Here is a 15,178-nt window from a genome sequence, read left to right on the forward strand (position 1 = left end):
ATCTGTACTTGGAAGTTCCTGCATAGGGGCTTTTTAACTCCCAATAAAATTGCCAAAATATATAAAAAAGAAGCCCTGAAGTGTTGGAGATGTAGTCAATCTGATGCTGACTGGTTGAATTTGATTGTAAATTGCAGAATGGTATCTGCTTTCTGAAATGATTTTAGATACATCTATAAATCTATGTGGAATGACAATTGTACAATTTCTGACTCTATTATATTGTTTAATGTGCCTGTTCTAGAAATTATACCCAGAAATTAAATGCATATATTATGGTAGATACTAGTGATAAAAAGGAAAGTGGTTGCAAAACTGGAAATCAGAACAAACTCTCACATTTAGCAGTGAATTTGTTTATTTAGCCAAAGTTGTTTGTGCTAGAGAAATTTCCACTGTAAAACAGAGAACAAAAAAATCTGACACATAAACAAATTGCTTTGGAGAAACTGGAATCTTTATTAGAGAAATATTGAATGATTTCCCTTTACATATATGCATTGTTATGGACATTGCATATAGTCTATTACATTTGTTTGTACATAGTTTGTATTATCTTTGAATTTCAAAAAATAAAAACATATCAGACTAAAAAGAAAAAAAAATAGAAGGAGGCCTTAGATGATGGGATCCCGGGTATGGGAAGTAATGTGTAGGTCTCCTTCTCAAATGTCTATATGGCACTGAGTAAAGGAAGAATGCCTCCAGCCTTTTCTCATAACTTAGATTCTTGAGGCCCAAGGTTCTTTTTGTTAGGATCCCCTGTTGTCTTTCAATTTTTTGATATGCTTAGTGAGATATATGCCAAAGGGTGTATTTTATTCTATAATGAGACTAACCAGGACAGAGTACAGGGAAACAATAACTTCCTTCATTTTGGAAAAAAGCCAAGGAGTCCTTTCTCAGAACACTGTGTGTTAATCCAAGACAGTTCTGAATGAAGGATTTTTGTGTCATTTGTTGATTTGACAAGTGCAATGTATCCAATTATCACAAACCTTACATTGGTATTTTTGTTCTCAATTTTGAGATCAGAAAAGTAAATACCAAAAAAGGAGGTGGCTTAGTATCTCTGGGGAATACCACTGTTTATATTTCCTTGACTGTGGCGGCATTACTGACCTTGATAACATCTAGCCTGTTCATAACTCAGTTTTCAGTCCTTCTTACTACATCTGGATCTTGATAACTTATAATCCCTTTGTGTGGTATGGTATCAAATAGTTTTGTTAGGTCCAAGGTGGCAGCATGAAGAGTGTGACCATTGTCCATGGCCTGTGTGACCTTTTAAAAAAAATCTTAACAAATCCAAATAGTTTTAGGTAGAATCTGACTAAATTCTTAATGTCCTGGTTTATAAGTTAATTGATGAAATGTTCCATGGCTTAACAGTCAAGACTAATAATGCTAAAGGCTTTATAGTTGCTTGGATTAGTGACGCAATCACCCAATGAAGGGTTATCACCTCCACTGTATGCCACTGATCAGAAATATAACCTGTAGCAAGACATAGGTTGAACAACTTAAGGAAGGGATTAGCAAGGGCCTACTTGACATTGTTCATATCAGAAAACTAAATATTGTCATTATCAATTAAAGAAGGACTTTTGGTCTTGGAGAACAGTTTAAGGATATGGTCACTTGAAATTGTGTTAGAGTAGGATTGACTTTGGTATGTTTGGGTGGAGATGATGGTTTCTGGGGAGAAATTTGCAGCAAACTTGTTAGCTGATGTTTTAGTGATGTTAGGATTGATGTGGTGGTGACAATATAGTTATGATCTGGGCAAAGGTGTGAATTAATCCTTAGACTTCTAATGTAGCCGAAAAAGGACATCACTTTTAAGCCACAATACAGTATGGCTGCTACCATTTCATGTCACCTAATACTAAGAGTTGTAGGTTTAGAAAATGTCTACATAATGCATTAATTACCAATATTTTGCATTCATTTGTTTATATTTATAACATATAACTTTCATGTCTTTTTTTGTAAAAAAGGGATGTTCTCTTGCAATATACTCATTATAAGAAACTGAATTTAAATTAAACAAAAAAATACATTTTTAAGACAGCTAAACATGTAAATCTTCCATGCATTCGTAATCAGTATGAGTTATTTGCTACACCTCTTATGCTTTTGTGTGTGTGTGTGTGTGTGTGTGTGTGTGTGTGTGTGTGTGTGTGTGTGTGTGTGTGTCTGTGTGTGTGTGTGTGTAAGTAAGCAAATTTGTGCAAATGTGCACAGTAAATTATGAATGCTTTCTCAATGGTTACCAATATGAGGCTTTTACAGTTTATAACCATTTTAAAGCTTCTTTTTTTTACAGATATTTACAGTATTAAATTAGGCTGCATTTCATGATGTCTTTCAATCTGTGTGCGTTTAGTAAATCTGGTACTTTAATTAACAAAGCTCTTAGACATCCAATAATGTACTGCATATGAATGTTATTGCATTAAACACCTGTGGCCCGCCCGCTATATTGTAACAAGAGCGGATACTGGCAGTTGCATGGCTTGTGAATTCATTAGTATGGACTTAGAAACTGAGTTCTGAAATACACAAAAGGACTCCTAGTGTAGTCATTTTATTGTCCAGAGACACAGTTAGTTAGTTTTCTGCTTTTTCCCTGCTGCTTTAAATTGTGTGCATTTTAGTGGATTAGCAGTGCCCAGTACAGTAGCGAACACTTAGGAAGCAAATTTTGCCTGTAGAATTGTCCATTAAATTCTACACTGTAAAGCAGTAATAAATTTAGAACAAATACCTTGTGCACTGACAAGCTTGTAGCAGCTAGCTGAGCATGGAGTAGCAATACCTACAGATTTAATAGAGGTCAGTATTGTGTTACCATCAAAGTTAGTAGAATTTGCCACAATACAGCACCCATAATAACCTTCTAATCCCAATATACCACGACCCTTTAGGTCATCAATCAAAGGACATGACAATATGGATATGAAATTTCCTAAATTTTCTGTAGCCAGCTTGGTGCATATGGGCATCAAGAAACAGTGTAGCAAATGTCTCATGTTTATTGACAACCCCTTAATCCTTAAAGAAGCAGCTATAGTATGTAAGCGGTGTACTTACACAATGACAGTAGAGGCTAAACTCTTGCATATAAGCACATATCTGGTTGTCAAAACCACACACACAACACCCATCTCACATAACACACAACACACACATAGATTAATATATGCTGAGGCACTTAAAAGCAATCTTCCTAGACTGCCCAGTGTCAAAGCTATGTCTAAGCAAACCCAAGAGCAACCAGAAAAAACACCACCTAACACCACACATATTGTCACTCTCAGTGGAGCACCAAACACTAAGCCCTTAAGGCAAGCAAGCACACTTCCCAGGTGTCCCACTAGAGGTGACTCCACTGTAAGATATACTAATGTCCTTCTAATTAGATAAAACAAGGGGAAAATAACTGTAAGTTGTTTGTCTAGGGTCAGGATCTGCCACATCACACATGCACTCAAGTAATTACACCACAGGTGCCAGTAGGATTTCATCATAGTCCATGCTAGTGTAAATGACCTGAGATGTACCTCCCTGGACTATATGAAGAGAGGCACTATGGAGTTTTCAGACTATGTGACTCAGGCTGGTATGAGCCTAGCCTTGAGCAGTATATTACCATCACTGAGGATGATGCTACAGTATGAGCAAAAAATGATAGCTTTCAACAACTGACTGTCTTTTGTGCATCATTTTAAGGTGATCCAATATTTGTCACCTTGAACGGACATGCTTAATAGACCATTCTGCTTTGCCAAGGATGGTCTGCACCTTTCCCCTCCAGGCTTTTGAATACTGAATAAAATGTTATCCATTCCTATAGTGACTTTTTAGGCAATGCCAAACTGACAAACCTAAAGACATAGGAAAATCAACTCAATTTAGTCTGTAGGTGTTACTACTCAATGCCCAGAGCCTAAAAAAAAAAAAAAAAAACTTCACACCCTCCAAGTCCTCCTCACACTTGAGAATACAGACATCTTTGCAGTTACAGAGACATGGTTTATAACAGCAGAGAGTACATCAGCACTGCAAGGTTTCAGTGCCTTCCACACTTTTACATCGGTTTTTGCACAGACAAGGGCTACTGGTGGAGGTGTCTCAATATACATTAATAACAAGCATACATCTAGGGTGGTCAAACAAGATGAAATGCTGGAGTTTCTCCATATGCAGATCACCACAGACAAAATCCTATACCATATCCTAGCCAGCTATAGGTCACCTGAACGTCCCAAGAAGCTCAAAGTGCATACTTGGAGCCTTACCATCCAACCTAACACCCTAATCATGGGAGACTTTAATTACCCTTCTATTAAAACACAAGTGCTTTCTGATTTAAAAGCCCACTTTTGTACTTGTTTCCCCAATTTCCTGTAACTAGTCCAGTCCAGATACAGATTTGTTGTATACAAACTGTTTGTAAGCGTCTGAGCACCCCAAGTCTTTCTGTGTTGGAGGGAAGCCTTCTAGTTTATCAGTGGGAGTGTTAAGCACTAGGTAGCCTATCTACCATAAGAGGAGTGGTTTCTGGCCCAGATATTGTGGTTTATTGGCCTTTAGGGCAGTTTCTTCCATATCTTTCAACTTTCTGGCTTAAAAGCCTGTGTTTGCACTTGTTTCTCCCTTTCCTGTAACTAGTCTAGTCCAGATATAGATTGCTGTGTCCAAGACTGTTTGTAAGCTTCTGAGCCCCTCAAGCCTTTTTGTGTTAGTGGGAAGCCTTCTAGCTTATCAGTGGGAGTGGTAAGCACTATGTAGCCTATCTACCCCAAGAGGAGTGGTTCCTGGCCCATAAATTGTAGTTTTTTGGTCGTTTGGACAGTTTTTCCATCTCTCTCAACTTTCTGGTCTAAAAGCCCATTTGTGCTTGTGTCCGACCTTTCCTGTAACTAGTCTAGTCCAGATACAGACTTGGTATATCCAGGACTGTTTGTAAGCTTCTGAGCAGTGCCAGAGCCTGCTTTTCAATTTTCGCTTAGATCTACTAGTTCTCTCCTCTATTGCACTTATACTAGCTTATTAGTCTATTACTTTACCAGACTTCTTGTAGCAATTATTGTAGCATGCAAAGGTACTACCAGCACTAAATGCTCTACAAGGAAACAGATCCAGTACTTATCAATGCCCACCCCTCCAGGCATGTATAAAGGTCAGTTCCTTTTCCTTTCTCCTATTAACCTGGTGAACTTGGGCATCCTGAGACAATGTAGCAACTGCCTCGTGCACACAAACAACCCTCTTTTCTTACCTTCCAACACTCAGACTTGCAAGAGATGCACTTATATATCCAAATTGGAAGCCACGCACTCTCCAGCCAAGACCGGAATAGCTGGTTAAGAGGCGAAGATCAACACTTGCATCACACCACATGGAACACATAGCCCTCCAGAACACACACCAGCACTGCCTTCAGATAAAAACACAAACCACACACCCACCGTTGTAGAGGCTCTCAATAAAAATCTACCCAAGCAGCAGAGACCTCCAAGGCAGAAATGCACTTGAACACCACAACACAGCACTAATCACGAGACACATAACTCCCGTAAACAGTGTGCCACTCAACCAAAGCCCCTAAGGCAAAACAGCATGCCCAACATACTAGTCATAGGTGACTCGATAGCGAGGCACACTGATGTCCCACTCACCAGGTTGAATAAGGAGAAAGTAACAATCAGCTGCCTGTCAGGTGCCAGCATCCACCACGTAACGCACGCACTCAGGTCCCTCAACAAAAGGTACAAATATGACTCTGTCATTGTACATGTGGGTGTGAATGACCTGAGATGTACATCCCTAGAATACATGAAAAGATACACGGAGGAGCTCTTGGATTATGTAGCCCAGGTGGGTATGACCCTAGCCCTGAGCAGCATCCTACCATAACCCTTAGAATGATACCACAGTACAAGCAGAAAATGATTAATTTCAACAATTGGCTAAGTTTCTGGTGACATTCTAAGGGGATCCAGTATCTATCTGCCTGGGATGACATGATTGACAGACCTGGATGTTTTGCCAGAGATGGCCTGCATCTGTCATCTCTGGGCATCCAGATACTGGCCAAGGCTCTTGCCACCCCCATAGTGCCTTTTTTAGGTGGTGTTCCAAAGACCAAATTACCACCGTGACAGCTACAAACAAATGCAGTCTGAGAGTCAGGCTGCTCAACGCTAGAAGTCTAAATCTCAAAATGTACTCGCTCAAAGCACTCCTTAGAATGTTGAACATTGACATTTGTGCTGTAACAGAGACCTGGTTCAAGACAGCAGAAAGCACCCCTGCACTACCAGGCTATAACTCATTCCACACCTTTCAGCCCCAGAACTTGGACCAACACTTTGCCATTAACAAACTCTAAAACAGAAGGAGGAAACTGATGTGGAATAAGGTGAAGTCCCAAGACTGGATAAACTCCCTTATCAGCCTCAACAAAAAGTTGAGATACCTCATCAAATCCTCTAAAGCTAGCTATGAAAACAGAATTGCAGCAGATAGTAAAGACAATTACAAGGTCTTCTGTAGTTATGTAAATAATCTCCATGGCACTACCCAGATTTGCTCTGGGCTACTGCACAATGGTACCTGCTATACCAAGCCAACAGATATTGCAAGTATACTGGTCGACAGATTCAGTGCCAATTTTACCCCCCCCACAAAGGACTAATCACAATACTAGTAGATTGCCAGGCACCCAGTGTTACTGCTGCACAGGTTAAAACAGCACTGTCCAAGGCCAAGAATACAGCTTCTATGGGATCTGACAATATCCCTGGCTGCATTCTACATGAACTACAGAGTGTACTGGCACCTCACCCATGTGCCCTGTTTAATCACAGCCTCACCTCAAGCTTTTTGTCCCTACAGAATGGCGCACTGCTACAGGCATCTCTCTCCACAAAGGAGGAGTGACTACAGACCCTGGGAGCTATTGCCCCATTAGCCTGATGAGTCTGATATGCAAAGCTATGGAATGCATCATCATGGACTAATAAACAAGGATATAGGGAATCTACAAACTCTGGATCCCACACAGTTTGGTTTTGTGAAGTGTAGATCATGCCTGCACAACTTGCTCGAATTCTTTGAGTCAGTCATCAGAGCTGTGGATGAAGGCAAGGTGGTTCATACAGCCTACCTTGATCTGATCAAGGCTTTTGATACCATTTCCCACTCAGGAATCATAAAAATTCACTAAGCTTGGCATCAACCCCTATATCACTAGGTGGGTTGCAAACTGGCTCACAGATAGAAACCACAGTGTGGAAGTAGCTGACTCCAAGTCAGACTGCCGACTAGTTACAAGTGGAGTCCCAAAGGGTTCGGACCTGGGGTCTTTTCCTGTTTGGTATCTACTTATCTGAAGTCCAAGCTGACACAAGGGGACTCTGGCTGACAAAGTTCACAGACAATTGCAAGTTGGGCGCTATTATTAACTCCCCAAGTGATGTTGACATCATACAGAATGGCCTCCCTGAGACCAACAACTGTTGTCAGAACCATGGCCTTAAGCTCAATTAAAAAAAAAAATGTGTTGTCATCCCCTTTGGGAAAAAAACATTTCCCTTGAATTACCACATTGATGGTAGTCCACTGAACACAGAAGGCTTTACAACAGATCTGGGAAAACAGGTTGACAGCAACCTCTCTTTTGATCACCACATTGCCACTTTGGGCAGAAAGTCCTACTATGCGGCACATCTCATCACTAAGGGTTTGGCATCCAGAAAGAAAGAGGTCATTGTCTCCCCCTACTCTTCCCTCATTAGGCCAGTCATCGAGTACAATGCCCCATTTGGGATGTACCTCACTAGACATCTGCAACAACTGGAGAGGCCGCAAAAGTACCTCACAAAGAGGATCCTAGGCCTTAAACACTTGTCCTATACGGACAGATTAAAAAAACTCCAACTATTCTCTGTCTCATAGCGTCTACTTAGTGGTGATCTCTGCTTGACTTACAAGCCATGTCTGACCCAGCTCTGTTAGAAATGCTACAGCTAAAGAAATCCCAATCCCTCTGCACCACATGCTCCAGAGACCTCACCCTCATTACCACAATTAACAGTACATGCGGGAGGGACAAGTTCATAACCCAGAGACTGCCCATGCTATGGAACAGACTTCCCTTACACGTCAAGCAGAGCACCTCGCTGACCTTCTTCAAAAGAAATCCTGATGAGTCGATGGGAAACAGAAAATTCACCTTGGGGATAACTCCAGTGGCTCTGCTCGACAGAGGCACTGGAAGCTAAGGTCATGTAGCACTATGCCAGAGTAATCCTATGGCTAGGCTTGTAAAGGCCCCAGGACCATTAGCTTCGCACGTACACACCTATGATCCTATAAACCTATAGACTAGGAATCCTACACAGCCTCAAATATATAGGCACAGAGTTTTCTGGACTTTGTTAGTACAAACACCTTTGACCTAAAAGTGAATATGCCCACAAGATGCTCTAACATACTGAACCTCATGCTCACAAATATGGGACAGTGCTGTGCTTTCCAGTGACTTGTCCTCCTGCATAAGGTCTGACCACAAAGCTATCTACTTCAAAAATAAAGTCACTTCATAATCCCATTAAAAACAGTAACAGGAATTATTCCAAGGCAAATTTCCTTTTATTAAATGATGGTTTGCTAAAATTCAGTGCCACTACAAACCCTGAGAACACAGCAGCTGATGCTGAATTGCTTTCAGAAAGTCTGTACAGCCATGTCAATGGCTGTGTAGATGCTGCTGCACCTACCAGAAGTAAGCTCATGTCTAGCCTGGAAAGAAACCACCCTGGTGACATCCCAAATGAAACAGGATATACAACAAAAGGAAAATGATTATAGCAAAAATCAGGAAGAGTATTTCCCCTAAAGATAAAAACTCTCATCAAACTAAATAGGCAAATAAGAGGGCTAATTAGGTCAAGCAAAGCCATCTTTGAGGTTAAGATAGCCTTCCATATGAGAGATAGCCACAAAACCATCTACAGCTGTGTCAAAACCTCAAGGGCAGCACACAGTAATGTGCTGAACTGATGGTTAATGTTGGCACAATCAGTCAGCCTGGTGATGTAGTGAACCTTTTAGTAGACAAAATCAGTTCCAACTTTACCACACCTCTCAACCCAAGCCATTCCCTAAAATATACCCTCAAACATAGCCCTCCCAACTATAACTAGGGAACATGTACTGGCTGCACTCACTAAAGCCAAGAACATGATCTCACTGAGCCCTAATAACATCCCAGGATGCTTCTTGAACAGTCTAAAATATGACTTACCAGGAACCCTAGAGTCATTATTTAACTATAGTCTTAAAACAGGCTTTGAGCCACATAAACAAAAGACTACAATAGTCATCACCTTTCATAATGGAGGACCTTCAAAAGATCCTGGAATCTACAGACACATTTGTGTGGCTTGTCTTGTTTGCAAAGCCATGGAAAGAATTATCATGGAAATTATCAACAAAGACATAGGAGACATCCATACACTGGCTCCTTCCTAGTTTGGCTTTGTCAAAGGAAGGTCATGCTTCCTGAATCTGGTGGATTTCTATGAAAAGGTCACTAAGGTAATAGATGAGGGGAAAATGATGCATACTGCCTACCTAGATCTGGCAAAAACATTTGATACAATACCCCACTCTGACATTGCCAACAGACTTGTTGACCTAGGTATAAACCTGTTTATAGCATGCTGGATAGCTAGCTGGCTCATATATATGATCCAGGAGGATAGAATCAGTGAGGTCACCTCCATAAATAGACAGTCACCAATGGTGTCTGCCATGATTCTGAGCTAGGGCCACTTCTTTTTGATATATACTTCTCAGATGTCAAAGCCAATGTTAAAGACCTCCGGCTAACCAAGTTCATAGATGGCTGCAAACTGGGAGCAGTCACTAAATCATGCTAAGAAGAGAAGACAAATGCTTGCTGCCAAAGCCATGGCTAAAAATTCAGTACCACGAAATGCATTATAGTACCCTTTGGGAAGTCTGTCATCCCTAGTCACTACATCATTAATAAAACACCCTTAAAAGTTGATTCACTATTCAGAAAAGAATCCAGGGAGTAAACGCAATTTCTTATTCTGATCTCTTCAAAGCTCTGTGCCGTTACTCAGTATGTTACCGACTTCAGAGAACTGATCATTGACTGCAAGCCATTCCTGAACCCTGTTTTGATGAACCTTTTGCACATCCACAAAAACAACAGCACCAGAACTACTAGATTAAAAGACCTAAATTTTGCTTGCAACATAAATAGAACATTTTGGAGAGATGGATATGTTTCTCAGGGAATAAACTTCTCTGGAACAGACTCCCCATTCATATGAAGCAGAGTGCTTCCGTATCCTAATTGAAGTGCAACTTGGAGCAATGGATGGGAAATCAGAAATTCATCCTTGGTCTGGTACCTATGTCTCTGATGGATAGAAGCAGTCAGTAAATTGCCCCCTATATAAATAAAATGTGTGTGTCACATCTGGATTGCACAGCTAGGCTTATAAGGGCCCTAGTGAGGTTAGCATAGTATACACCTATGAACCTATGAACACCACAGCCCTCATTGTAGTTATTTTTACTGTAAGCTACACAAATATGTTGAGCAGTTTTGTTAGTCAGTTTAGTTAATACAAGTGATAAAGTATTTAGTTCAGTTATAGTTTTATAGCTAGCATAATAAGGGTGGAAGAAAATCTGCACCTGTTTAACTGGAAGTCAGCTAGAGAAGCCCAAAGATGTTGGATGTACCTGTGTCAGTATACCATGAATCAGGTATAAGCATGATCTCTACAAATCTAAAAACAGTTACTCAGCATACTCATCCATACACCCCAGCTATACAATTTCATTTTGAATCTTTTTAAAACATGTTTATGTTGAGTCACATTACATTTGCTGTAGCCTGCATGCATGGTCCCCTGTCTTACATAGTAAGTGTTTTCTGAGGTGAATACTGCTGGTCAAAAATATACCTTTTTCAAGCAAGATGAAAACAATTTGCCAAATACAATGTGTTTAAAGTCCATTTCAAGTGCTGGAATCAGAATCACAGAAATGTCTCCTCTGGAGTATTTTGGTACAAATGCACAAACCCAGCAATTGCTAATGTTATGACTTGTGGGATATTGATGTACTTGTAGAAAGAGGCTTTCCTTTGTCTTGACTGGATGGCTAGTCAAGACCACCAGGAATGATGTCATTAGGAGCAGTTGGGTTGTCTCGAATGATATCAGGTAGGTATTTTTGCAGTGGGAAGCATAGATTCAAGTTGGTAAGACAGCTCAAAAAACAGCGGTATAAGTTGTAAGAAGAACGTCAGGGAATATTTTTCTTTGTAACACTTTGACAAAAATCCAATCCCAGAATGCAGATTATGGCAGGATTGAGCTGAAGGTTTGGGGAAGGGCTTCACAAGTTCCTCAGTTCAAAGTCTGTAAGACAGAAACAAGTTTTGAACAGCACTTTAACAGTGCATTAAAAATAATGTAAGCTTTGCATTTTGGGCAGGTAGAACAGATGGCATTTTCATGGGACAGCCTATAAGAATTGCATGTGGACTGAGTATTTTTTTTTTTTATTGCATTTATTATTTTTCTTATACTCATGAGAACCAAAGGCAGTCCATTAGAAAACTTCAGTCCAGTCTCTTCACATGTTTTTCCAAGCTTAATTTTAGTGTTTTTTTACTTTGGTCAACTAAACCAGTTAAGTCTGGGTGATGAGGGAAGCTGAGTAGCAAATTTACCTTAAAAACCTGACACAGTGTCTTTAAAATCTTAGCAGTGAAGTGTTTGGCCCTGTTAGAATTAATAGTGTGAGTTACCCCAAATGTTGATGTAAAACTCCCTTAATAACTTTTACTACAGTGTCTGCATGTGTTTTTCATCCATGTGCTGAACATTATGCAGACAATCCAGCTGAAAATTTACAAAGAGTCCCCAAGAGGAGGCAGGACTGAATCTTTAATTTTAACAGTAGGAGGCACATTATAAGACAGACACATTTTATAGTTGTGAATATAATGCTGAATCAGAGGTGAGAAGATGGAGCAAACCAGTTGCAATTTAATAAACTTATTGAAGTGGTTTTTTTTAATATTATTGGGTAAATGATATGATCTTACAAGCCAGGGTAATATAGACTGAGTTCCACAATCATCCATTAGGATGTTGTCATACCAAATCATTAGACTTTATGCATCCTGATTTAATCCAGTTCTCTTTCATATTTTTCTGATGTCTCATTCCGAAGAGTAATTGCTATATCAACATCGTATATAGAGTTACAAAGTGGTTTCGATTATTACAGAAATCAAAAGATTATTTAACCCAGCAGCTTGCTTTGCTGCTCTGTCAGATTATTAGCCTTTGACAGCATGTCCCTTCCTTTACTACATGCTTGCTTTACTACCTGTTTGGGCAGCAAAAGAGTGTCTAATAATGTGACATACTATCCCTTTTTAATTTTTGTGTCTGCTAATGTCAAAAATCCACATTGTCTACATAGTTCCCCAAGATCATGCACCACCCCAAATGCATATCTACCATCCTTATAAATGTTTACCACTTTACTCACATGCCTTAGTAAGTGTAGCTAATTTCTTCATTTACATCAGAAACCAAAAAAAAAAAATGAAAAAACTCCTGAGCAGGGAAGGATTCTTGAACTGGACACAAGCTACATAACAATTAACAACCTGGGTAGAGTTCTGCTTTTTTCTAGGAATGATTGGACAAAAGTTGTCAATGACACTGCTTTACAACATTAAAAAGTGTAAAGCACATTCTCTTAGCAAACCAAACATTTACTGGAAGGCGCTCAGGAATTTTACAGTTAGTGATAAATGTAATAAAGAACTCATCCTAATTCAGAATAATTTATTTAGTTATTATTATTTACTTCCATTTGTTTACCAGGAGAGTCCGAATGGGTCTAAGATGGTCTGTTTTCAGCAGAGGCCCAGGGAGAAAAGGTCCACAAATGCAATATTAACATAGTACAATAATCATTTTATAATACATAATGCATACTGTACAGAATACATGTAGGATCCATGTATAGAAATTAAAATGAAGTAACAAATAGAAAAAAATGACAAGGCTACAAAAAAAAACATAAAAAATTAGTTTAAATAGAGAGAACATTAATAAACTTTTGGGACAAACTAAATTGAAAAAAAAACATTAAGGGCTGAGGAAGCAGTAGACTAGAAGATGAAAGACAGAAACAGGTAACTGAGGAGGAGACGAAGGAGTATGGGGAAAGAGAAAAGTTAGGAGAGGGATATGGAGAGAGAGGTAAGTGTAAGGTAGGAGACATTTGGTTATTTACAGATGCTAACCAGGTTTAGTATAGCAGCAGATCCAAGTGTTTTTAAGATGTCCCCTTAGTAGTTGTTGGAATTTGGTAGTATTGTTAGTATTAAGTATATCTTGAGGTATACCACTCCAAGCTTTGGCTATTTTGTATGAATATAGGGAATCCCCATAGCTGTTGTTTGACTTAGTGATCTTCAAGAGGAACTTATTAGAAGACATTAATGTTCTACTGCTGGAATAGGGCTAAACTAGGTTACTAATAGATGGGCAGTTGTCAGGGTGATAGATTAAAAGGTCAGGAAGTTCCAACCAGTTGAGTTGGTGTAGTACCTTGCAGTGATGACTTCTTCCAGGTTAGCTGGATGCAAATTTGGCAACTTTATACTAGCAGAATTCTAGTTTGTTTAAGTTGCATTTTCTTAAGTTAGTGAAAATGGGTGAGACATATAAGACGGTGGATAGAAGATGAGTTCTACTTACGGAATATGTGCCATAATAATGTGCTGAAAATATTGTAAGTTCTGATAGATCCAATAAAGAAATCACCCTATTTCATAACAATCACCTGATGAATACAGCTGATTGTGCTGATAAAATTTTCCTTAAGAAAACTGAGACCCATTTGTATGGGTTCTAACTGTCCGAACACAAGTGGACATGATCACGTTTTTTGTTGCCCAAAGTCTATACTCATAGCCAAAACTGGAGATCTGTTTGTGTTTTAATGAGGTTCTTAAGCACACTTGGACCACTGATTGTGATTTAATGAGGATGATCTCCTTTTCCCACTGTTGTGTGAATCCATAGTCAATATATGGATGATTGTGGGTTATAGGGGAGCACCAAATGCAGAAATCTTTATGTCAGTCTTTTCAGGTGACTCTAATAGAATTTGACATTGTGATGAGTTAGAATTCAGGAAGGTATGTTTGAATGATCATGCTCCAGTCATTTATGGGAAAAGACACTTGGTACTTCTTTCACGGATGATTTAATCCTCAGTTTGGATTAGCAATTGTTAGCAACTACCAGGATAATTATACTGCTGGTTATAGTGGATTTTCTTAGCAGAAGTCAATAAATAACTATGGCAAAATAAGAGGAGATTGGTTTTGCCACCTGTTCATTAAAGGTTATGAGAGCTTCATGACCATTCCTTTAAACTTGTCATAAATACAGTATATGCTTTGCAGCACTCTCACAGAGCTATGTGAGATGTCCACAATTGTTTTAATACACAAAACAGGATTCCTTTAGACCAATTTCACTCCTGTACCTCCCTCCACACACCTAATTATAAGAAATATCTCCTTTACAAAAGATGATGACCCCCCCCCCCACACACACACACACACACACAAGGAATAGCATGAGAGTTACACCTAGGCTAACAACTGTGCCTCCTTATGTAAGATAGTCCCTATATGGATAATTCTGTCCTATGGAAGAAAATGCTAATGTTCCCCTCAGAGTTGCATGAATCAGGTATGTGTCTGAGACAACTTTACAGTATATGAAACAATCAAAACAGTTCAGTTCTGCACATACAAGCTGTTGTTTTTTCAAAATCAAAAAAAAAAAAATTAAGTCTAGTCTTTTACATTGGTTGCAGCTATATGTTGCCCTTTGATAGCTCATGTTTATGTAAAGCATGTCCTAGTCTGGATATTTTCTCACTTCATCACGTTTACTTTCAAGCACTGTTTGCAGATGAATGGTAGCAAGTCAGCTTATGGTGGCATTATTTGTAGTGATATATTTGTCTTTGACTTAGATTACGTGTTTATTTGTTTGTTTGTTTGTTTCTGGAC

Source organism: Protopterus annectens, chromosome 8.part1, assembly GCF_019279795.1.
Source record: "Protopterus annectens isolate FY-2018-M chromosome 8.part1, PAN1.0, whole genome shotgun sequence".
NCBI lineage: Eukaryota > Metazoa > Chordata > Ceratodontiformes > Protopteridae > Protopterus > Protopterus annectens.